Source organism: Cetorhinus maximus, chromosome 15 (assembly GCF_964194155.1).
Source record: "Cetorhinus maximus chromosome 15, sCetMax3.hap1.1, whole genome shotgun sequence".
NCBI lineage: Eukaryota > Metazoa > Chordata > Chondrichthyes > Lamniformes > Cetorhinidae > Cetorhinus > Cetorhinus maximus.
In genome coordinates, this window is record NC_135893.1 from 64,809,386 (window position 1) to 64,834,154 (window position 24,769).

General features: G+C 43.9%; 1 long non-coding RNA gene across 2 annotated transcripts in view; it reads left to right on the forward strand.

The window, feature by feature from the left end:
• LOC144691222 (uncharacterized) overlaps window positions 1-24,769 on the forward strand; it is a 67,191-nt gene that overhangs the window by 29,271 nt on the left and 13,151 nt on the right. For both annotated transcript variants that reach the window (XR_013579063.1, XR_013579064.1), the window contains one exon: window positions 2,407-2,563. This is a non-coding gene — a long non-coding RNA (uncharacterized LOC144691222). The remainder of the gene's footprint in view (window positions 1-2,406; window positions 2,564-24,769) is intronic.

Here is a 24,769-nt window from a genome sequence, read left to right on the forward strand (position 1 = left end):
GATGTGGCCCCATCCCTGGCTTCCTGGCCTCCTCCCTCAAGTTGATGGTGGCCGTGGAGTGTGCATCACCAGAGGTGAAAGCAAGGTCAGCGTTAGTTAAACTCAACTCCTTAGCTTGGCCACAATCCCCTCCTCCTACCCTGGTGACCAGGACTTGGGGCCTATAATCTCTCTCTCTCTCTAGCTCTGCTTCTTAAGCAAAAAGGCAAGAAAGGTTTTATTCATTAGCTCTGCTGCTTGGCAATTTTTAGTGGTCATTTTTATTAATTGCTTATTTTTATAATTATCAATTTATTGTTTTTACATTTTTTTTTGCTCAGCAGCTTGTTTATGTTTCCTTCATACTTCAACTCTTTTTTTGAAATTCGGAAGCAGTGCAGATCGTGGACCTGAAGCATTGATTCTGTTTTTCACTCTGCAGATGCTGCCTGGCCTGCTGAGTATTTCCAGCATTTTCCATTTATGTTTTAGATTTTCAGCATCTGCAGTACTTTGTTGTCCCATTATATGGTCTATGCTGGGCATTTGTAAATTTGGTTAGTTTCAATTTAAAATGAAAAAATATTCATTGCTCGATGCAGAATGTCATTTTCTGTTAATAAAGCCCATTTGTTTGGATAGAAGTAGCACCTTATTACAGGTGAATTGGTTGGTGCTGATTTACTCAAAGGTTTTGCCATTTTTAAACTTGGAAGTGAAACCAGGAGTCACGCACCTGTCGGATATGTCACTGTTAGTTCAAGATATTCTCATTTGTACATGGGATTGTTGTTTGCTGTGCTTGTGAGGTTCAAGTCTTTTGGACGTTGCATCCAGATATTGCATAGTGTCAGGTCAAAAAAGTGGAGCTAGTTGCGTAATATGAATGACCAAGTTGTGTGTAATTGTCTGACAAAGCCGTGGTTGTTAAGCATATCATACTGAACCCCTCACATTCGATGGGCTTTGTAAATAGAGGTATAGAGTGCAAAAGCCAAGAAATTTTGCTGAGCCTATATAAAGCAGTTCAACCCCACTGTGACTATGGTTCCCAATTCTGGGCATCAGACAGATGGAAAGGCTTTTTAGAAGGTTTAGGAGAGATTTACTCAAATGGCCCCAGGGATGAGAGATTACAGAGAAGCTGAGGTGGTTCTCCTTAGAGCCAAGAAGCCTGAGGCGATTTGATGGGGGCATATAAAATTATGAAGGGTTTAAATAGAGTAAATAGAAACTGCTTCCAATGTCTGAAGGACCGATAATGAAATGACCTCGATTTAACCTTATTTATGTTAATTGGCAAAAAAACCAGAGGTGACATGAGGAAAATCTTTTACTTGAAGAGTGGTTAGGATTTGGAATGCACTCCCTCCCTGGCATTGCGGTGGATACAATTTCAAAATAGTGTTCAAAAGGAAATTGGATAAAAGCTTGAGAAAAAATGATAGGGACAGAGCGAGTTGGGGGTTGTGGTAGGACTGACTGGATTTCTCTTCGAAAGGCCTGGCGCAGACTCAATAAGCTGAATGTTCTCCTTCAGTGCTTCACTATTTCATTCTATAGGACCCAAATCATACCACGAACGCACTCAACGGAAGCCTGAGGGTTAAGGGGGAGGGATAAAGGGCCCAGAAACAGGAGAAGCACCAGGGCCCGTGATTTATCTTCCTGGTCCTGATGGCAACCAGTTTGTTGACGCCAACGTGATAATGGCCAGATAACCTGTTTAAGTGACATTGGCTGAGGGATAAACCACCCCCCCCCCCCCCCCCCACCCCACCCACCTCCACCATTCTTTTTTTAAAAATACTGTGGGATCTTTTACATCTACCTAAAAGGGCAGACAGACAGGGCCTTGGTTTAACATCTCACCTGAAAGATGGCATCTGTGATAGTGCAGCAAACTCTCAGTACTACACTGGAGCATGAGCCTAGATTTTTCTTCTCAAGCCTCTGAAGTGGGAATTCAACCTTCCATCCCACTGGTGACCATACTGCCCACTGAGATGTAGTTGACATCTGATTTCAACAGTAATGCTCAGCCTACTCTTTCATAAGTAGCACCTATTGCCTTTCTCTGTGCAGTCAATTTCTCTCATTTGGTTTATGTTGGTCAACGGCTGAGCATCACCATTGGTAAATTATTGCTGGTCTAGCACATTGCAAAGCCAATATCAGGGCAAAATGGAAAAATGGAAAAATGCTACACTGTACATAGAATGTAAGTGGTAAGACCTCGACTCTGCGTAGCAACTCACAGCATCCAAGCCCAAGAATATCCAGCTGGAAGGTTTGCGGAGTGGTGTGTGGGATAATGAAATTCTTCATAATTACATCAATGCTCTTCCCCTCTCTTATTTTTTTTATTTACCTTGTCCCTAACGATAGTGGTAAGAATACTAAGCAACACCCTTTTGTATCTTTCAGGGTCACTAGATGACAAGGGTGCTGGGGCCACCATCACCTCAAAAGGGTCTGTCCTAGCATCCAAAGGTAAAGGAGCCATATCAGAAAGATCCTCCTGGAACCTAGAACCATCGATTAAACCCCATGCAGTAACAAAAAAGACAAGTGCCCTCTTTTGGTGAGCACCTTTCAACCTTGGTCAAACATGTTACAACTCTGACTGTGAGGTGCAATGATTCTGCAGATGTTAAAGTGTCCCATAATGGATCCCTGTTCTGACAGGATAATATTCTGACCAATTTTGCCCCTCGATTTACTAACTTAGCATGTCAACTTTCACCATGAAGGTAAACATGTTATGGGAACAAGGGTAAGCCATTCAGCCCTTGAGCCTGTACTGCCTGCATTTGGTAGGCCACCCAGATCTTTGTATTTTCTGCCAAAACTTGAACCTGGTTGTGTGATCTGAATTGCTATTAGAATGACATTGAATCTACAGCACAGCTGCAGGCTGTTTAACCCAACTAGCCCATGTCAATGTTTATGCTGCACAACCCTCCACCCATACTTCTTCATCTCCCCGAATCAACAAGCACCACTATTCTTTTATCCTGCACGTGGTTATGTAGACTTCCTTAATTGCATCTGTGTTGTTCATCTCAACTATATCTTGTGTTTGAGGCAAATCTTGATAGCCCTTAAAGTATTAAACAGTGAAACTCCTTTCTTGCAAGTGTATAGAATGGGGTGAGTGAAATGGATGGGAATCAGAGATGCATGGGAGTAAAACAATAAAGCGAAGATGGTAATGATTGGATATGGTTGAACTCTGGATTCATTGTGACCACAAAATTCCAATTTGATATATCAGTGTCAATATGAAACTAAGAACCAGCCCTCCCTTGACTGTGCTTATGTAGGAATATAGTATCAAGAGTAGGCCATTCAACCTCTTGAACCTGTCGCACTATTAAATTAAAAGAAGGAAAGACTTGCATTTATTTGACATCTTTTACAATGTCAGGATGTCCCAAAGCACTTTACATCCAATGAAGCACCCCTGAAGTGTTGTCGCTGTTGCAATTTAGGGAACATGACAGCCAATTTTGCTCATTACAAACTCCCACAAGCAGCAATGAGAGAATGACAAATAATCTGGGTATTTTTTGCAATGCAGTTTCGAGGGGTAAATATTGGCCTGGAAGAACTTACCTGTTTTTCTATGAATAGCATTTCCCAATGAGGATTTTGCTAAACGTCTCTTCCAAATAATAGTACCTCGGACACTCCCTCAGCACCGTACTGGTGTGATAGCCTATCTTTTAAGTTTAAGTCCCTGGAGTGAGACTTGAATCCTAAACCTTATGACTCAGAAGCAAGAGAGCTACCCACTGAATCACAGCTTTCATCTGAATAGCTGACACATCAAATAGGAATTCAAATGTTAACGTCTTTAGAGATCTTATATACTGTGTGTAGACATTAGATTTAAGCGCTTCGAATCAAATTATAATTACTAGATTTGGATACTTTCCAGACAAACCAGAAGTGAGAAACAGGGAAAAGGGAAAAAAGAAAGACACGTATTATTCAGTTTTCACGACCACTGGACACCTAAATTTGCACACAGCAAGCTCCTACAAACAGCAATGTGACAATGACCAGATAACCTGATTTTTGTAATGTCGATTGAGGATAAATATGTTGGTGAGAACACCGGGGATAACTGCCCTGGGAGAGAAAGAGACAGACATTTAGATGAGAGCAGTGAGAAATGGAGAGAGGAAGACAGACATTGAAATAGATGGGAACAGCAGGGACAGGAGAGGAAGAGACAGATGGACACAGTCCAGTAAAAAGACATGCAGGTGAATAGAGGGAAAGGGTTAGAAACAGATGCCATAACAGTGGAGGCAGGGAGGATAGCAAGAGATAACTGTACACTCAAGGGAAAGAATTTGAGAGAACAGGAAGAGGAGACAGATATCTAGGACAGAGTTATAGCAGAAAAAGAAAGCAAACAGTAAGACCAGCAAGGAAAGGTTCACAGAGAGAGAGAGAGAGAGGGAGAGAGAGAATTGAATTAAATAGACAAAGGTTAGAGAAGCCCCACTGATAATTGGACTCTAGGAACCAGATAATTTGTGTGTTTTTGCATCTCACAATAGATTTTAATATTTTTTTTATTCATTCATGGGATGTGGGTGTCACAGGCTAGGCCAGCGTTTATTTCTCATCCCGAGTTGCCCTTGAGAAGGTGGTGGTGAACTGGCTCCTTGAACCGCAGCAGTGCATGTGGTGTAAGTACACCCACAGTGCTGTTAGGGAGGGGGTTCCAGGACTTTGATCCAGTGACAGTGAAGAAACAGCGATATATTTCCAAGTCAGGTTATTGGGTAGACTGGAGGGGAACCTCCAGCTGGTGGCATTCCTATGTGTCTGCTGTCCTTGTCCTTCTAGATGGTAACAGTGATGAGTTTGGAAGGTGCAGTCTAAGGAATCTTGGTGAGTTTCTGCAGTGCATCTTTTAGATGGTACACACTGCTGCTACTGCGCGTCAGTGGTGGAGGGAGTGAATGTTTGTGGGTGGGATGCAAATCAAACGGCTGCTTTGACCTGGATGGTATTGAGCTTCTTGAGTGTTGTACGAGCTGCACTCATCCAGGCAAGTGGGGAGTGTTCCATCACACTCCTGACTTCTGCTTTGTAGATGGTGGACAGGCTTTGGGGAGTCAGGAGGTGAGTTACTCGCCTCCTAGCCTCTGACCTGCTCCTGTAGCCACAGTATTTATATGGCTAGCCCGGTTCAATTTCTGGTCAATGGTGACCCCAGGATGTTGATAGTGGGGATATAGTGATGATAATGCCATTGAATGTCAAGGGGCAATGGTTAGATTCTCTCTTGTTGGAGATGGTCATTGCCTGGCACTTGTGTGGTACAAATGTTACTGGCCACTTGTCAGCCCAAGCCTGGATATTGTCCAAGTCTTGCTGCATTTGGACATGGATTGCTTCAGTGGTATCGGAGGAGTCACAAATGGTGCTGAACTCTGTGCAATGATTAGCGAACATCCCCACTTCTGATCTTATGATGTAAGGAAGGTCATTGATGAAGCAGTTGACAATAGTTTGGCCTAGGACACTACCCTGAGGAACACCTGCAGTGATGTCCTGGAACTGAGAGGCTTGACCTTCAACAACCACAACCATTTTACTTTGTGCTAGGTTTTATTCCAACCAGTGGAGGGTTTTCCCACTGATTCCCATTGACTCCAGCTTTGCTAGGACTCCTTGATGCCACATTCTGTCAAATGCTGCCTTGATGTCAAGGGCAGTCACTCTCACTTCACTTCTGGAGTTCAGCTGTTTTATCCATGTTTGAACCAAGGCTGCAATGAGGTCAGGAGCTGAGTGGCCCTGATGGAACTCAAACTGGGTGTCAGTGAGTAGGTTGTTGCTAAGCAAGTGCCACTTGATAGCACTGTTGATGACACCTTCCATCACTTTACTGATGATCGAGAATAAACTGATGGGGCGGTAATTGGCTGGGACATACCTGAGCAATTTTCCACATAGCTGAGTAGATGCCAGTGTTGTAGCTGTTCTGGAACAGCTTGGCTAGAGGTGCGGCAAGTTCTGAAGCACAAGTCTTCAGTACTATTGCTGGAATATTGTCAGGGCCCATGTCCAGTACCTTCAGCCATTTCTTGATATCACGTGAAGTGAATCGAATTGGCTGAAGACTGGCAGCTGTGATGCTGAAGACCCCCGGAGGAGGCCAAGATGGATCATCCACTCGACACCTCTGGCTGAAGATTATTGCAAATGCTTCAGCCTTATCTTTTGCACTGATGTGCTGGGCTCCTCCATCATTGGGGATGGGGATACTTGTGGAGCCTCCTCCTCCAGTGAGTTGTTTAATTGTCCACCGCTATTCATGAGTGGACGTGGTAGGACTGCAGAGCTTAGATCTGATCCATTGGCTGTGGTATCACTTAATTCTGTCTATCACTTGCTGCTTATGCTGTTTAGCACACAAGTAGCCCTCTGTGTAGCTTCACCAGGCTGACCCCTCATTTTTAGGTATGCCTGATGCTGCTCCTGGCATGCCCTCCTGCACTCTTCATTGAATCAGAGTTGATCCCTGGCTTGATGGTAATGGTAGAGTGGGGGATATGCCGGGCCATGAGGTTGCAGATTGTGGTTGAGTACAATTCTGCTGCTGCAGATGGCCCACAGCACCACATGGATGCCCAGTCTTGAGTTGCTAGATCTATTTGAAATCTAGCCCATTTAGTCAGTGATAGTGCCACACAACATGATGGAGGGTATCTTCAATGTGAAGGCGGGACTTCGCCTCCACAAGCGCTGTGCGGTGGTCACTCCTACTGATACTGTCATGAACACATGCATCTGCGACAGGTAGATTGGTGAGGATGGGGTCAAGTATATTTTTCACTCTTGTTGGTTCCCTCAACACCTGCCACAGACCCTGTCTAGGAGCTATGTCCTTTAGGACTCAGCCAGTTCAGTCAGTAGTGATGCTACCAAGCCACTCTTGGTGATGGACGTTGATGTTCCTGCACCCAGAGTACATTCTGTGCCCTTGCCACCCTCAGTGCTTCCTCCAAGTAGCATTCAACATGGAGGAGCACTGATTCATCAGCTGAGGTAGGGCGGTATGTTATAATCAGCAGGAGGTTACCTTGCCCTTGTTTGACCTGATGCCTTGAGACTTCATGGGGTCCCAAGTCGATATTGAGGACTGTCAGGGCAACTCCATCCCGATTGCATACCACTCTTCCGCCATCTCTGCTGGGTCAGTCCTGCTGTTGATTGACTCAGGGATGGTGATGGTGGTGTCTGGGACATTGTCTGTAAGGTATGGTTCCATAATAATGATCACATCAGGCTATTGCTTGACTAGTCTGTGGGACAGCTCTCCCATTTTTGGCACTAGCCCCCCAGATGTTAGTAAGGAGGATTTTGCAGGGTCAACAGGGGTGAATTTGCCCGTCGTTGTTTCCAGTGCCAAGGTCGGTCCGGTTCCATTCCTTTTAGGCTTTGTAGCAACTGAGTGGCTCACTAGGCCATTTCAGAGGGCAGCTAAGAATCACATGTAGGCTAAACTAGGTATGGTAAGGCAGATTTCCTTCTGTGAACCAAATGGGTTCAATGGTCATCATTAGACTTTTAATTCCAGATTTTTATTGAATTCAAATTTCACCATCTGCCATTGCGGGATTCGGACCCAGGTCCCTAGAGCATTACCCTGTGTTTATGGATTGCTAGTCCAATGACAATACCACTATGCCACCGCCTCCCCATTGGTGGTGTAATTGTCCATCTATTGCAGTGTTGCTGGCTTTTATTTGTAGAATTCTAGTGCCTTTCAAAGCAGCTCTCTCCTGTTTTGGTTGCTCACGAATGTAGAGTGATTTTGGTAGTATGACGGGAAATAAAGCAGTCAGGAATTTTAATGGGAGTGAGAAAATAATGGGAGGGAGAGTGATGAACGCCTTACAAGCGGATGTTATGAATCAGTAACACTATGATTTACAGGATTAAGGATTAATCTCATGGGGGGTTTTGCAGTTACATTTTCGACCATATCCTTAAATAATTAAAGATTCACATTTTCTGTACTCTTTGCCGTGATCCAGATGTCAAATAAATTGTTCCTTTTTGCATTCAGCAGATCTCAGAGCCATCTCTCCTTATTTATTTAATTATCTCTCTTTCCCTGAGAGGCCACAAAATCATTTAGTTGAAAGAGTTTTCAAAAGAGCACTGGAAGGAAAATATTGTTATTTGGAAAGTAAATTGATTGGCCAGACAGAAAATATATAATGCTGCTATTTTGATGGAGACTATTATAGGTGTATGTCTCAGAGGCAGCAGTGAGTGTGCTAATGAACATGTTTGTCCCTATGATTCACTGACAGCAGCAGCAGGATGTTATACTGAGGTTTGCTGTTCACATTGATTTTGCATGTATTATGCATGTATGGTGCGTGTGCACCATATACGAACGTACAAAAAATGATGGACAGGTAAAGACCCACTGGTCCATCCAGTCTGTCCCCAACAATTATGATACCTTGAGTCTCACAATACACTGGCTCCCCACCATGCCCAAAACCTTGTGATCTTCTGGGAGAAGCAAAAAGAAACAGATAAAATCCCAGACCAATTTGGAGAAAGAAATTTCTGGGAAATTCCTCTCTGATCCAGGTAGGCCATCAAAACCATCCAGGAGATCACCCTGGCCCTGAATTCCCTGTGCTAGCTACCATTTGTAGGAGCTGATGCCCACCCCAGGTCCAGCATTTGCTTGCAGCAATTCAGAGGGCTAATTTTTTATTTGGTTGTGGAGGTGCCACTAAAGGTGGATGGGCATGCTATGGTCCCACACCTGGACAGTTTTCATGGAGACAGGGTCAGGGGAGGGTGATGGCTACCCAGCCTGCAAGTGAGAGATGAAGGCAGTCCCTCGGTAGCAGACCCATGGGCCAAAACTTCATCCAACCAGGACCCCCCACAGCCTCTCTACCATAGCCACCATAGCCATAGGGTCACAGCTCCGGCCGATGACCGTCAAAGGAGGGGCTGATGTTGCACAATGACACCATGACAGCTGTGGCCTCTTTGATTTAAAAAAATTATAGAAGCTTTGCACAGGGCTCCTCCATTTTGAGACACCCTCTTTTTCCACCGGCTACATTGGCAGCTCCCACTTCTAAGGGTGGGGCTGCTGATCTCTTAGTGGTGGAGGGCCTCCTATCAACCTGTCAGCCTCAGGAACCCATTCTCAATCCTTAACTGAATGATTGTCCATTTGGCTGCCTTCTCGAAAATTGCACTGACATGTGTGGGTTCCCAACTCTTATTTCGTCCCGATGGCAGGATCGGGACCCACAAATTAAAATCTAACCGAGAAGATTATTGTCCACTACATGAGACAGCAGGCAGTTATAGAGGTCCACTGTTCTCTGGGAAAAAATATACTTTCTGATAACTAATCTAGATCTAGTCTTATGTAACTTAAAATTATGGTCCCTGGTCCTCCCTAATATAAATCATAAGTCCTGCTTTTGGACACAAGGCTGTGTATAAGCACACAGTGCAAGTGTTTCTGGAGGCCCATCCCATGAGGTATGTTTCCAAAGAGATCTCAGCAAAACAGGATGGGGCTCAGCTGTGATACCCTTGACTGCTGGGATTCACTCATAGCTTTACTTTTTGGCAGATTCCCTTCCATTGTTGATACATAAAAGTAATCTACAGATTACCTTAACCATAAACCTAACCCTAACACTAGATTGCTTGACTGGGGCCTAGTTTGCTCATATACATGGACTGTACCATTGTCTGAATGGACTACTTCACCTTTTCCTGTTTTTTCCATATGCCTGTATGTAAGAAAGAGAGAAAAGAAAGGGTTGCATTCATAGAATCATGCAGAACAGAAGGAATCCATTCAGCCTGCCATGCTTGTGCTGGCTGTTTGAAAAAGCTGTACAATTTAGTCCCACAATCCAATTTTTTCCACATAACCCTGTAAATTAATCCTCTTCAAGTACATGTCCAATTGCCTCTTAAGGGTTCCCATGAAATCGGGTTCCATCAGCCTTTCAAATAGTGCATTCTGGATTTTAAGATCTCTCTGTGCCAAAGATTTTGCCTCATTTCCCCTTTGTTCAGCACCTTTCATGACCTCAGGATGTCCAAAAGTGCTTTATAGCAAATGAAGTGTTTTCTGATGTGTAGTCACTGTTGTAATGTAGGAAACAGGATTGGCCAGGATGCTGGGGAGATCTGGGAGACTAATAAGAGAGGAGAAAAGGAGTAAAGAATAACATGCTTAGCAAAATTAAAATGTTAAAGATTTTTTTTAAATTCTAATTCAAATTGTATTTTAAGTGCTTATTTTAGTAAATTCTAGTGGATAATATGGTAATAGGATGACTTTGAGGTGGCTTTATTACTGGGACTTTAGGGGACCTGTTAGTTTAGATGGCTTAGTTTAGATAGATTAGTTTAGTTTAGCTTCGATTAGTTTAGATAACACCAACAACATGGAATCAATTACCGTTCCAGCTGAGGTAGACTTGGGAACTGCCTCCTGACCCTGACCCTGACCCTGAAAGTGGAAGGCAATGGTAAGCTACCATTAACAAAAACTGCCAAGAAAGTGGCTCCGGATGAAGCATCAGCAGGTAATGGGCCAAAGACCTGCCTTCAGGTAGAGCGCACATGAAGGATCAAGAAAGAAAGCACTAATCTTATTTTAAACGGGTTAATCCCTTAGTTAAAAGAGCAGACAGAGAACATCATAGAAGTGTTTTCATGCATCTGTTACTGATTTCGTGATTCAGTGTCACAGTGTGTGACAGGAATTCTGTGGAAGTCTAAGGATAAAAGAGAAATCAGTGAGCTACTTATAACAACAACAAAACTGGTCAGCACTGTAGGAGCAATCTTCCTTGCATGTACAATCGGCAATGAGCCTTGCCTGCTAGATGCCCATTTTGGGAAATTGCATGCACTCTGACAGTTATTTCCAGTAAACAGGGACCAAAGATGTTGGTCCTAGGGGGGTGGCACTGAACCAGGGCCCTAGCAACCCTGCCAATCATTCCTGTTTCAGTTACCTAGCTTTGCTTGTAGATATGACTGGGTTAATTCTCCTGGCTAAAAAAGAGGGAAGCCTGGTCCGTGCTTTTAGCTTTAAATCTGAGATTGAATATCTAGGTCAGAACTATGAAGTTCAGGCCATTTAATGTTTCCTAAATGCAATAAATGGTGTGAGAACTGCTTGTTTATCATGCCTTAAGCATTTTTATATGTAAATTACTTTTGTTACTGCTCCAGAAAACATTTTATAACAAACTATGCTCCTTGGGAACCGATTGGAGCAGTGAAATGAGAGAGACAAATATACCTATCAGGGTGATATATAGTGGACAGGAGACTAGAGTATTTTTCCCACATTGCTCACCTCAGCATGAGGTGCCGTACGAATGATTTAAATATGGGCCAAGTACGGAATCAAGTTCCCCTTTATCCCATCTCTGAGACAGAAGATTACGCGTTCAAGTTCCTCAAAAACCTATGTCAATACTCCACTGCATTACGGAGAGAGTGCTGCACTGTCGGAGATGCCATCTTTCAGATATGGCATTAAGCGGAGGCCCCATTTGCCCTCTCAGATAAAAGATCCCACGGCACTGTTTCAAAGAAGAGCAGGGGATTTCTCCCCATGTTCGTGGCCAGTATTTATCCCTCAATTAACATCACTAAAACAACTAACTGGTCATCCTCATATTGCTGTTTGTGTAAGTTTGCTGCGCACAAATTGACTGTTCTGTTTCTTACATTACAACAGTGACTATACTTCAAAAAAATACTTAACTGGCTGTAAAGTGCTTTTGGACATCTGTGATATTGAAAGGTGCTATATAAATGCCAGTATTTCTTTCTTACCTCGTGTGCCTTCACATCATGCCTCAAAATAAGACTCCCTTCTTCCAATTCCTACACCTGCCATTCTCTGAGTGAATAACCAAGTGCCAAACTATTCCTACTGTGGACTCGGGCCCAAAGGAGCTGGATTGAGACAGGCACGAGGTCACTCCAATGAGGTTTCCTTACAGCTGCCAGAGAGGGGAGACTTATGCTCTTATCTGTCTGTGCAGAATTGAAAACAACGTCCTAGAGGTGAAAGGACAGTGTGTCACCGCTATGCAAGTCAATGACAGCATTTCCTCATGTCAGAAGGTGCAGAGTTCAAGCCCTACATCAGACAGTCTAGTGAGTGTAGATAAATGTTCTGAATTCTGGGTTGACTATGCAGTGGTGTACTCTTGCCACATGTGGGTATGATTTGCAACCCTCCCCCCCTCCCCCACCCGCCCCACAGCCCACCCACTTATCATGTGGGTTGTGGAAATGCATAAAACCTTCCCACCATGTTGGATTAACCACCCTAGTGATTGGGTGGTTGCTGTCAGACTGTGGGACTGCGAATTAGCCGACAGATCCTTCCACTACTTCACTCTGCTCTCCAAGGAAAAAGTTTGATGATACCAAAATAAGAGCTGCCAGGTGTGACCCAGGCCCATTGGCTGGTACTTCTGTTCTCAGCATTCTTTGTATCCACCTAATGGAATTAGATGAATAATTCTGAGGTACAAAAAAAGTATTAGCTAATGGAATATAGCGACAAACTTAAAAGTCTGAAGATTTAAGAAAGAGAATTGCAGTTCAGCACAATGTTATGCTGAAAAATGTGTTATATTTAAGTAATAATGAATGGCCACTGTGCCACTACAGATAATAGAGGACAATCAGGTCAACGTGAAAGGTGAGAACCTAGGTTAAATCTATTGAATTGACTTGCTATCCTCAGTCCCCTGGTATACAGCTTATTTTTCCAGCTCACAGCTCTGCACAATCTGATTCAGTTGTAAAATGCTGCTGTCTGCCAGAGACATTCACCAAACAAATGAAACGCAAACATACAAACAGAATAGTCTGAATGACGTAATTCATCCCAACAAAACATACCTGTGTATAGAAACATCTTGGCCCAGAAAGCAAGGCACCACCTAGGTTGAAAGAGCGGAAGCACAAGTCAAGAAAGAACTTGCATTTCCACAGTGCTGTCCATAGCCTCAGGGCATCCCAATATGCTCTATATCCAATGAAGCACTTTGAAGTGTAGTCTCTGCTGTAATTTAGGATATGCAGCGTTCAATTTGCACAATCCAGACTCCCCAAATAGCAATTTAATAATGACCAGATAATCTGATTTTTTTTTAGGATAATTGATTGATGAATAAATATTGTCCAGGACACCAGCCCTGCTGTCCTTTAAAATAGTGCCATAGAATCTTTTAAGCCCACCTGAGAGGGCAGAGAGGGCCTCAGTTTAACAGCTCATCTGAAAGACAGCACCTCCAACTGTGTGACTCTTTCTCAGTGCTTCACTGCAGTGTCAGCCCAGATTTTGGGCTCAAGTCTCTGTAGTGAGACTTGAACCCACAATTTCAAGAGGACATAGATAAGTTGGTGGAGTGGGCAGATGAAGTTCAATGTGGAGAAGTGTGAGATGATGCATTTTGGTAGGAAGAACATGGACAGACAATATAAAATAAAGGGCGGAATTTTGAAGGGGGTGCAGGAGCAGAAAGACTTGGGTGTATATGTGCATAGATCATTGAAGGTGGCAGGACAAGTGGAGAGAGCAGTTAATAAAGCATATAGTGTCCTGGGCTTTATTCACAGGGGCATAGAGTAAGGTTATGCTGAATTTATAAGACCCTCTTTAGACCTCAGGGTGAATATTGTGTACAGTTCTGGGCACCATATTATAGGAAGGATGTGAACACACTGGTGAGTGCAGAAGAGGTTTACAAAAATGGTCCCAGGGATGAGAAACTTCAGCTATGAGGATAGATTGGAGGAGTTGGGACTGTTTTCCTTGGAGAGAAGAAGGCTGAGAGGAGACTTGATAGAAGTTTTCAACATCATGAAGGGGCTGGACAGAGTAGATGGGGAGAAGCTGTTCCCACCCATAAAAGGATCAAGAACAAGAGGGCACAGATTTATAGTGATTTGCAAAAGAACAAAATGTGACATGAGAAACAACTTTTTCACACAATGAGTGGTTTGGGTCTGGAATGCACTGCCTGGAAGTGTGGTGGAGGCAGGTTCAATTGAGGCATTCAAGAGGGCATTAGATGATTATTTGAAAAGGAACAAGGTGCAATGGTTCGGGGAAAAAGCAGAACAGTGGCACTAGGTCATAATGCTCATTGGAGAGCCGGTGCAGACATGGTGGGCCGAATGGCCTCCTTCTGTGCCATTAAGATTCTGTGATTCTGTGAACCTCCCAGATGCAGAGGCAAGAGTTCTACCCAATGAGCAATTTCTGGTGCAGCAATGTGGTGGATTCATGCGGTCAATCAAGTGTATCAAAAGTCTGTAGATTTTACAAAGAAAAACTGAGATGAGGAGGTTTGATGACTTTGATGTCCTGGGAAAGAACAGCATAGAGAGGAGGCTGGACAATGGCTCTTGATTTCAGCACAGCCAGGGTGTGAGGGGATAAGGAACAGCTAGAATCTATAAATAAAGGATATCAATGAGGTACTGAACATATTAAACCCTTAAACTCATTGCCTTATCGGAATTAGACCAAATGCTGGATTTTGGGGAGTTTTATTGCCATTATTTAACATGGGTTCTTATTATTTGTCAATAACTAAAGGTAGTTTAATAATAAGTAGATTTACTGATTATTATGTGCTCAGCAGTGACACTGCTGGACAATAAAGGAACTGCAGTAGAATCTGAGTGCAAACAGTGCACTTTACACCTTTACAGTATTTGTATTACACCTGTTGACTGCCTCTATATTTGAAACTTGACTCTTGTTTTTTTTTTGCTCAGTCTCTCAATGCTCATTCTGCTGGAGGATTAGATGTGAAATATTTATTATCTTCCACTTTCAATTGTTGATCAATCAACTGCATTTCGAGCATTTTCTTGTTGTTTGAATTTTTTGGCTGCAGTTCTCTGCTTGGCCTGAGGTGGTGCCAGAGAGCATTCATTGGAATCAATAGGAAAGAATGAACAGTGAAGAATATTGTAAAATTGACAGCACAAAACAGGTCATTAACAGGATAGAATTATTGAATAGAGTGAGAAAACTAAAATATAAGAATAAAATAAATGTAATCAAATAGAGTTCCCTGATTGTTTAATAAGTAACTGCACAATGCATTGCAAAAAATAAAAAATACCTGGAAAAACTCAGCAGGTCTGGCAGCATCGGCGGAGAAGAGTACAGTTGACGTTTCGAGTCCTCATGACCCTTCAACAGAACAGATGCATTGGGTAGATGTAGAGAAGGTGTTTCTGCTAGTTGGGGAGTCCAAAACTAGTGGCCATACATATAAGATAGTCACTAATAAATCTAATAAGGAAGTAAGAAGAAACTTCTTTACTAACTTATAGGCACAGGAGAATGAAGTGATTGGTGTGTAACTCTACATTCCTAGTTTCTAGTTTATAGTAAATAATCCAAAAGTGAGCTTAAGGTATGGCAGGGCAGTTGGCCTATATGGAATGCCCATCCTGTGGCACGTGGGGAGTTGTGGACACTTCACATGGCCTAGACAAGCACATGTGCAAGAAGTGTCACCAACTGCAGAAACTTGTGCTCTGGATTTCGAAACTGGAGCGGTGGCTGGAGTCGCTGTGGCACATCCATGACACTGAGGACTATGTGGATAGCACGTTTGATGGAATGGTCATACCACAGGTTGGGAGCATGCAGGCAGAGAGGGAATGGGTGACCACCAGAAAGTCTAGGAGGACCAGACAGGTAGTGCAGGAGTCCCCTGAGCCTATCTCGCTCGAGAACAGGTTTTCCATTTTAGATGCCAGTGAGGGCAATGTTTCCTCAGAGGAGTGCAGCAAGAGTTGAGTTCAGGGCACCATGGGTGCCTCGGCTGCACCAGCGGGAAGGAAGAAGAGTGGAAGAGGAATAGGGGCAGGGGATTCAATAGTTAAGGGAACAGACAGATATTTCTACGTCTACAGACATGACTCCAGTTTGTTATGTTGCCTCCCTGGTGCCAGTGTCAAGAATATCGCAGGGGGAGGGTGAACAACCAGAGGTCATGGTTCACATTTGTACTAACGTCTTAGGTAGAAAGAGGGATGAGGTCCTGAAGGCAGATTTTAGGGAGACAAGTAAGACATTAAAAAGCAGGGCCTCAGAGTTAGCAATCTCTGGATTACTACCAATGCCATGCGCTAGTGAGCACAGAAATAGGAGGTGAGAGTTGATGAATGTGTGGCTGGAGAGATGGTGTAGGAGGGAGGGATTCAAATTCCTGGGGCATTGGAACCGGTCCTGGGGAGGTGGGACTTGTAGAAGCCGAACAGTTTGTACCTCAGTGGGGCTGGGACCAATATCCTTGCCTGGTGGTTTGCTAAGTGCTGTTGGGCAGGGCTTAACCTAGCTTGGCAGAGGGATGGGGACCAGAGGGTAGACTCAGATGGGGCAAAATCAGAAATGGTAATGGAAGGCAGAAGATCAGAGAGTGACTCTGGAAGACAAAGGAAACAAAAGATAGAAAATAAATAGAGTTTGGCAGTGCTCAAGGGTATATACTTCAGTGCAAGGTGTATAGCAAATAAAACAGACGAGCTCAGGGCACAGATAGAAATGTGGCATTATGATATCATAGCTTAAAGAGGGACAGGAATGGCAGTTCAACGTTCCTGGTAACAGGATTTTCAGGCAAAATAGAGAGGGGGGTAAAAAGGGAGGGGTTGGCAGTTTTGGTTAGAGAAGCAATTACAGCTGCGAAGAGGAACGATATGTTGGAAGGATCATCAGTTGAGGCCATATGGATTGAGTTTAGGAACAAAAAAGAGGCAGTCATACTACTGGGAGTGTACTATAGACCCCAAACAGTCAGAGGGAAATAGAAGAGCAAATATGCAGGCAAATCTCTGAGAAGTGCAAAAACAATAGGACAGTAATAGTAGGGGATTTTAACTACCCCAATATTAACTGGGATAGTTTTAGTATGAAAGGAACAGAGGGAACAAAATTTTTAAGGTGCATTCAGGAGAACTTTTTTGGCCTGTATGTAGCAGTTCCAATAAGGGAGGGCATGGTTCTGGACTTAGTTTTAGAAAATGAAGCTGGGCAGGTGGAAGGAGTGACAATGGGAGAGCATCATGATGGTAGTGATCATAATTCAGTTAGTTTTAACATAATTATGGAAAAGGAAAAAGATAGAACAGGAGTTAAAGTTCTAAACTGGGGCAAGGCCACTTTTAATAAACTGAGAAGCGATTTAGCAAAGGTGGACTGGAAACAGCTACTTGAAGCTCAGAGCAGTGGGAGGCATTCAAAGGGGAGATTCAGAGTAAACATATGCCCACAAAGAAAAGGGTGGTATGGCCAAACCTAGAACCCCCTGGATGTCAAGGAGCTTACAGGGTAAGATAGGTCAGAAAAGGAAAGCTTATGTCAGACACCGAGAACTCCATACTACAGAAAGCCAATAGGAATACAGAAAGAGGAGGGGTGAAATCAAATAGGGAATTAGGAAAGCAAAGAGAGGGCATGAAAGAAAATTGGCAAGCAAAATCAAGGAGAACCCAAAGATGTTTAATCAATATATTAAGAGTAAGAGAATAACTAAGGAAAGAGTAGGGCTCATAAAAGACCAAAATGACAACCCATGTGTGTATGGTTCATAATGAATACTTTGTGTCTGTCTTCACAAAAAAGGGGGATAATGCAGCTTGTAGTTAAGGAGGAGTGTGAAGTATTAGATGTGATAGGCATAGGGAAAGAGGAAGTATTAAGGGGATTAGCATCCTTGAAAGTGGATAAATCACCAGGGCTGGATGAAATGAATCTCAGGCTGTTAAAAGAAGCCAGGGAGGAAATAGTGATGAGTCTGATGATCATTTTCCAATCCTCACTTAATACAGGTGACGTGCCAGAGGATTGGAGGACTGCTAAAGTTGTATCTTTGTTTAAAAAGGGAGCGAGGGATAGATCAAATAAATACAGGCCAGTCAGTCTGACTTCTGTGTGGACAAATTATTGGAATCAATTCTGAGGGACAGGAGTAACTATCGCTTAGATAGGCATGGATTAATCAAGGACAGTCAACATGGATTTGTTAAGGGAAGTTTGTGCCTGACTAATTTGAATGAATTTTTTGAGGAAGTAACAAGGAGGATTGATGAGGATAGTGTAGTTGATGTGGTCCACTTGGATTTTAGCAAGGTTTTTGACATGGCAGACTGGTTAAAAATAAAAGCCCATGGGATCCAGGGGAATGTAGCAAGCTGGATACAAAATTGGCACAGTGGCAGGAAACAAAGGGTAATTATTGGAAGGCTGTTTCCAGTGGGGTTTCTCAGGGCTTAGTACCAGGTCCCCTGCTTTTTATGGTATATATTAATGATTGGGGCATAAATGTAGGAGGACTGATCAAGAAGTTTGCAGACGATACAAAAATTGGCTGTTTGGTTGATAGTGAGAAGGATTGCTGTAGACTGCAGGAAAGTATCAATGGATTGGTCAGGTAGGCAGAAAAGTGGCAAATGGAATTCAACCCAGAGAAGCGTGAGGTGATGCATTTGGGGAGGTCAAACAAAGCAAGGGAATACACAATAAATGGGAGGATACTGAGAGCTGTAGAAGAAGTGAGGGACCTTGGAGTGACTGCCCACAGATCCTTGAAGGTATCAGGACAGGCTGATAAGGTGGTTAATAAGGTATATGGAATCCTTTCATTTATTAGCTGAGGCATAGAATATAAGAGCAGGGAGGTTATGCTGGAACTATATAAAACATTAGTTAGGCCACAACTGGAGTACGTGTGCAGTTCTGGTCACTTCATTACAGAAAGGATGTAATTGCATTAGAGAGGTACAGTGGAGATTTACGAGGATGTTGCCAGGACTTGATAGGCTGGGGTTGTTCTCCTTGGAAAAGAGGAGGCTGAGGGAGATTCGATTGAGATGTACAAAATTGTGAGGGCCCTCGATAGAATGGATGGGAAGGGCCCATTTACTTTGGCAGAGAGGTCAGTGACTAGGGGGCGCCAATAGGAATATTGGTAGAAGGTTTAGTGGGAAGGTGAGGAAATATCTTTTCACCTAGAGGGTTTTTGGGGTCTGGAACTCACTGCCTGAGAGAGTAGTAGCGGCAGAAACCCTGAACTCATTTTAAAGGGTCTGGATATGCACCTGAAGTGCCGTAACCTGCAGGGCTATGGACCAAGTGCTGGAAAGTGGGATTAGGCTGGTGGCTCATTTTTTGGCCGACATAGATACGATGGGCCAAATGGCCTCTTCCCATGCCGTAAACTTTCTATGATTCTACTCGGAGTATTTAGAACATGGAGCTTTTACCATATAGAATACTTGAGGTGAATTCAATAGATACATTTAAGGGGAAGCTAGGTCAGTACATGAGGAAGAAATGAATAAGAGGCTATAATGATAGGGTGAGATGAAGTAAGGTGGGAGGAGGCTTGTGTGGAGCTATTTCTGTGCTGTAAATTCTTTGCAATTTTGTGTATAGTTCTAACACATACACAGCAGGAAGGTTTGTGCTCTGAATGAACTGACCTCAGACGGGGTAGTGTACAGTGAGCTATAGTTGACTTCCACCTTCTCAGGCCAAGCTAGAATTGCTGAACCGGCTGAATGCTCAGTGTCCCTTGCTGGAAGTGCTTAGATGCATATATTGCAATCCAATGTACTATCAGACCCTAGATACAGTCAAGCCCTCCAGCTAAATTCACTGGCCTGAATTTCACCCTCTCCCCCGCCTGAGGGTTTTGAGGTGGGGGGGAGCATGAAATTGAAGGAACAGGATTCCGTCTGGGTCCCCGCCCGCCCTGACCTCATTGTGATTTACACTGGGGCGGGCAAGGCCTCAGACCCTTGCCCCAGTTGAGGCCCATTCAGTGACCAGTTGTTGGCCACTTAAAGCCATTTCCTGCCCAGCCTCAATTTTTAGGCTGACGGAAGGATTTACCAGGTGTGGGGGAAGCCCGTAAATGAGCGGGTTTAGATCTTGGGCGGTGGAGGGGGGCACCTACCACAGAAGCCCCCTTCTGACTTCTGGCGCACACCCCCCCACTAAGGTGGCCGCAGGACCTCCATCACCCCTGGCCTCTCCCCCGACACCCTATTCGCCCACTTTTCCTCCCCAGGCCTCCCCTATCCTCCCCGCCCTTACCTTGCCATCCAGTCCTGGGACTCAGGCTGTGGCATGTTGAAGCACTTCCTCTTCTGTCCATTGCAGCTCCTGTCGCCGTAGGGACTAGAGAGTTGCCGACCAATCTCTAAGGCGGGACTTCCTCCCGAGTGAGGGGCGGAAATCCCAAATGCAGCCAATTAACGCTCATTTGAGGGAAACCCCGCCGTCCAAAATATTCAGGCCAATGCTTCTTCAAGTCAATCTGCTCCTCCAGATTATTACCCAGAGGTGAAGATGAAAATTACTCCTATTATTTTGACCCATCGTGACTAATAGGCACCTGGAGGAAGTATGAGGGAAGGAGGACACAGGGGCACAGCTCTGGAACAGCACCCTTGCAAAAATCAAGACAGAAAAAATATCTATATTAAAGAATGTATTGCAAATGCAATAGCTAAAGATTGGCACATTAACGGGTATGCCAGCCTCCGCAGAAAAATGCTTCTCTCTTCTCGCTAACATATAACCATTGACAGCAACTTTTGGTGTGATGGTTTGCCAGGAGTCATCCAGTCTAAAAATTCTCCCACTGCTGGGAAGACAGTGTCGTTTCAAATTTCTCCAGTGTGGTGTAGAAAGAATGTTTTGTTTCATGTAAATACAAGGCAGGACTATTGTCCGATTATTTGGAAGATTGATATGGGCCAAGAAAGAGCCACAAAGTGCCTCATAACAATCTACAAAGCACTATGTCCCTCAAAGCTATAATTCCACCAGCTTCCACATAACCACCAACTTTGAGAGCTAATAAAAGACAGATTAAAACAATGTCCTTCCATTAACACCCAGCTCTGACTGACTGGTAACTGTTTAGTGCTGGCATGTTTCATCAGTCAATTTTTATTTCAATGTTTCTTATTACCTCAGTGATATGAGTTTCATATTTTAAATAAACAGGGCCCCGAGGGAAAGACATCAATGCTGATGGACTTCCCCTCAATCTGAGCAAGTAATTACTAAAATGAATGAACTGTTTAGTCATCATTTGGATTCTGGCAGCTTGTCTGGTTGAGGTTGAATACTGAACTTGGCACAGAGGAAGAGTAAGTTTTATATGATATTGCTAGCTAACCACGGTGAGGTTGAATTAGTATCTGCCGGCATGCACAGGAGCAGCATTGCGTGCTCTAGCATGGGTCCAGTGAGAGGTCACTTTCCACTGCTGGCCCCTAACATTGCAAAATATTCACTCAGCATCTATTTCCTTGTTCCTTCACTGCCAGAATCAATGAAAGTGGAGAGGCAGGAATCAAGGGAGAAGATATGGGGATAAAACGATGGAGAAAGCAAGGAAAAAAACTGGAAGGAAAGGTGAAAAGAGAAGGAAGCAGAGAGAACAAGGAAAGATAGATTTGAATCAATTTCAATTAGGCTTTTTAATGTATTCATAGAAAGAGTAAACTATGCACCCTCTAGCGGGACAACTGCACATGAAAGGAATAAGTGTCCGAGATAGGGCTACAACGCTGGTCCCAATCCCCTGGCCCACAATCCTTCTGAATGCAGTCCCACGCACTGGAAGTTTGAGAGCACTAAATTTATGCTGAAATGCCTCACCGCTATTTTAAAGTAAGTCTTGATCCATTCAAAATAAACCCGCTTAATAAACTCCAACTAGGTACATAGGCCAGAATTTTCAGGACCAGTTGGCATCGCGCGTCATGGCAGGTAATGTGGGTGGGAAACAATACAAATGAGTTTCATGGCACTGTGAAACCAGTTTGCAATCATCCGCTCCTCCCGTCAATGGTGGGGAGCCTCATTTCAATACTTTAGCACCTCATTATAAGCCATGCTCGCCAGAATCATCACGCTGGATCATCCGGGCACATCGTGCCGATGTGTTTCACAACAGTATATAAGCGATGTGGATCTTGCGAGCTGCACTTTGCTCAGGACTTCGAGGTTTGTTTGCCTACCTTGCTTCAGGCAGCACTCGCAGTCATCAGCACCAGGAGTTGCAGGCAGCACCACATCACTTTTAGGGGGGCTCATAGGTGGATCTCTACCTACCAGACCAGCTGTAAGGCGGGGGTGGTTTTTCAATGGCTAGGGCTTGCTTGGGGAAGGGAGAGAAGTGGCCTCAGGCAAGGGAAGAGGCTGCAGGACGAGGGCTGTACTGGGGAAGGGGTGCATCCCAGGGTGAGTGTTGGTGGGGGGGTACATGTTGACCTGTGCAAGTGGCCTCAAGATGATGAAGGCTGAGGAGACAGTCTCCAGAGGAGATGAGGCCAGGCAGAGATGCGTGGCTGTGTGTGAGAGAGAAAGTGGTGATGTCCCTTGAATTGGCACTGAGTGAACTGCTGGTGAATATGTGATGGCCTTGTGAGTGTGTGAGTTTAGAGTGATAATATGGTTGCCTTACCCTGGATGGCTGACTTCTTGTGTGCAGCATCGGCACTGACTACTTTTGCGACCGCCTTCCAAACCAGAGTCGTGTGACTGATGGGCCTCCTGCAGGGGGTAGAGGACATCACAGCAGGCCTCCACAGCACCCAGAAGGCATCCCAGGGATGCGTCTCTGAACTGGGGGCTGCACTGTTCTTGGCTTTTTGGGCCAGTTCTTCACCGGAGCAATCCTGAGCTGCAAGCATTGAGAAATATGTGTGTGGCTGCAGTCTATGTATGGTGCCCTGTGTGAGGAAGTGGCATGGCGGGCAAATCGAAGGCCAGCGAGGTGGCCTGTTTCCTGTGTCTGCATAATTAGTAAGGTGGGAAAGGGATGATGCGGTGCAAAAAGCCGCCATTGCTGTCGGCGGGTAAAACACCCTTTTTCCCCATGCGCTACCACACTTAGTGCAAATCGAGAACGGTTTCACCCATAGACTTGTGTCTAAAGAGCCTACTTTCAAAACAAAAGACAGCAAAAAAATGTGATGGAAAAGAGAATGAGAAAGAGTAAGGGTTCATTGATTAAAGAAAGGGGACTGACTGAAAGAGTAGAGAGCAGAAGGAGACTGTCAGTAGCGGAAATGAGACACCCTTCGAAATTTATATGGATTTCCAGAGGGCATTTAATAAGGTTCCATATAAGAGACTCTCAGCTAAAATTAAAGCTCATGGAATTGAATGAAAATTAATGGCCTGGTTTGAAGATTGGTAAGGCAATGAACATGTACTCCAATTAGAAGAAAGTGGCTATTTGAATATTATTAGAAAACTGTTAATGCCTACCCTCTGACTGCAGCGCTGGACAGAACAAGATACACAAATATTGTCAATAATTCAAAGATCTTAAAATTTTTCACCAGAAGTGGAGAAAACTTTACAACTCCCAAAGTGTTTGGCAGTGATGGGAATTCCAACATCTAGTTTACTAAGTCTGTCAAATTAAAACTGACATGAGAGACCTGGAATAATAACTGAAAATGCTTGAACTACCCAGCAGGTTTATCAGTACTGGGAGGTAACTGGGTTCAAGTGCAGTTGTACAACTGGAACATTTAATATCTCTTCCCTTTCAAGTGCTGATCAATTTGCCTTGAACTTCCAGGATATTTTTTATGTTTTGTTACATAAAAGCACCTGACCTGATACCAGATACACATAATCTATTAGAATTCGTCCTTAACACTTCCTATTCAGACTCATTGTGTTGAACTGTGTAAACTCGTACCCTTTCGCTCCCAATGTATAAAAAGAAAGACTTAGAACCATAGAATCATAGAAAGGTTGTGGCGCAGAAAGATGCCATTCAACCCATTGTGTCTGCGCCAGCCAAAAGAGAAAAAAGAAAATAGCTGCTCATTTTAATCCCACTTTCCAGAACCTGGTCCATAGCCTTGCAGGTTACAGCACTTCAGATGCAGATCCAGATACCTTTTAAATGAGTTGAGCATTTCACCCTCAACCGACAAATTAGGCAGTCAATTCCAGGTGCTCACCACCCTCTGAGTGGAAAACATTTTCCTCATGATCCCTCTAATCCTTCTACCAATCACCTTAAATCTCTGCCCTCTTGTAATTGACCCCCTCAGCTAGGGGAAACAGGTCTTTCCTGTCTACCCTATCTAGGCCCCTCATAATTTTGTTATAATTCTGGAGACAAAAGCTATCCTCTTTATTATCAACTATACAGCTACTTTTTGTGTCAGATGCAAATTTCCCAATCATGGCTCCCACTTAAGTCCAAATCAAGAATATATACTTCAAACAGCAAGGACCAGAAAACTGAGCACTATGGAATGCCACTGGAAACCACTTTCCACTCGCAAAACATCCATCAAACATTACCTTTTGTTTCCTGTCACTGAGCTACTTTTGGATCTAATCCCCCCCCCCCAACCTTCCCCTGTATCCAATGGGATCTCACTTTTCTGACCAGTCTGCCATGTGGGACCTTGTCAAATGCCTTACTAAAATCCATGTAGAAAACATCCACTACACTACCCTCATCAATCCTCCTTATTACTCCCTCAAAAAATTTGATTAAGTTAGTAAGACACGATCTTCCCCCAACAAAACCATGTTGACTACCCCTGATCAATCTGTGCCTTTCTAAGCGACAGTTTATCCTGTCTCTCAGAATTGATTCCAATAATTTCCCCTCCACTGACGTCAGACTGA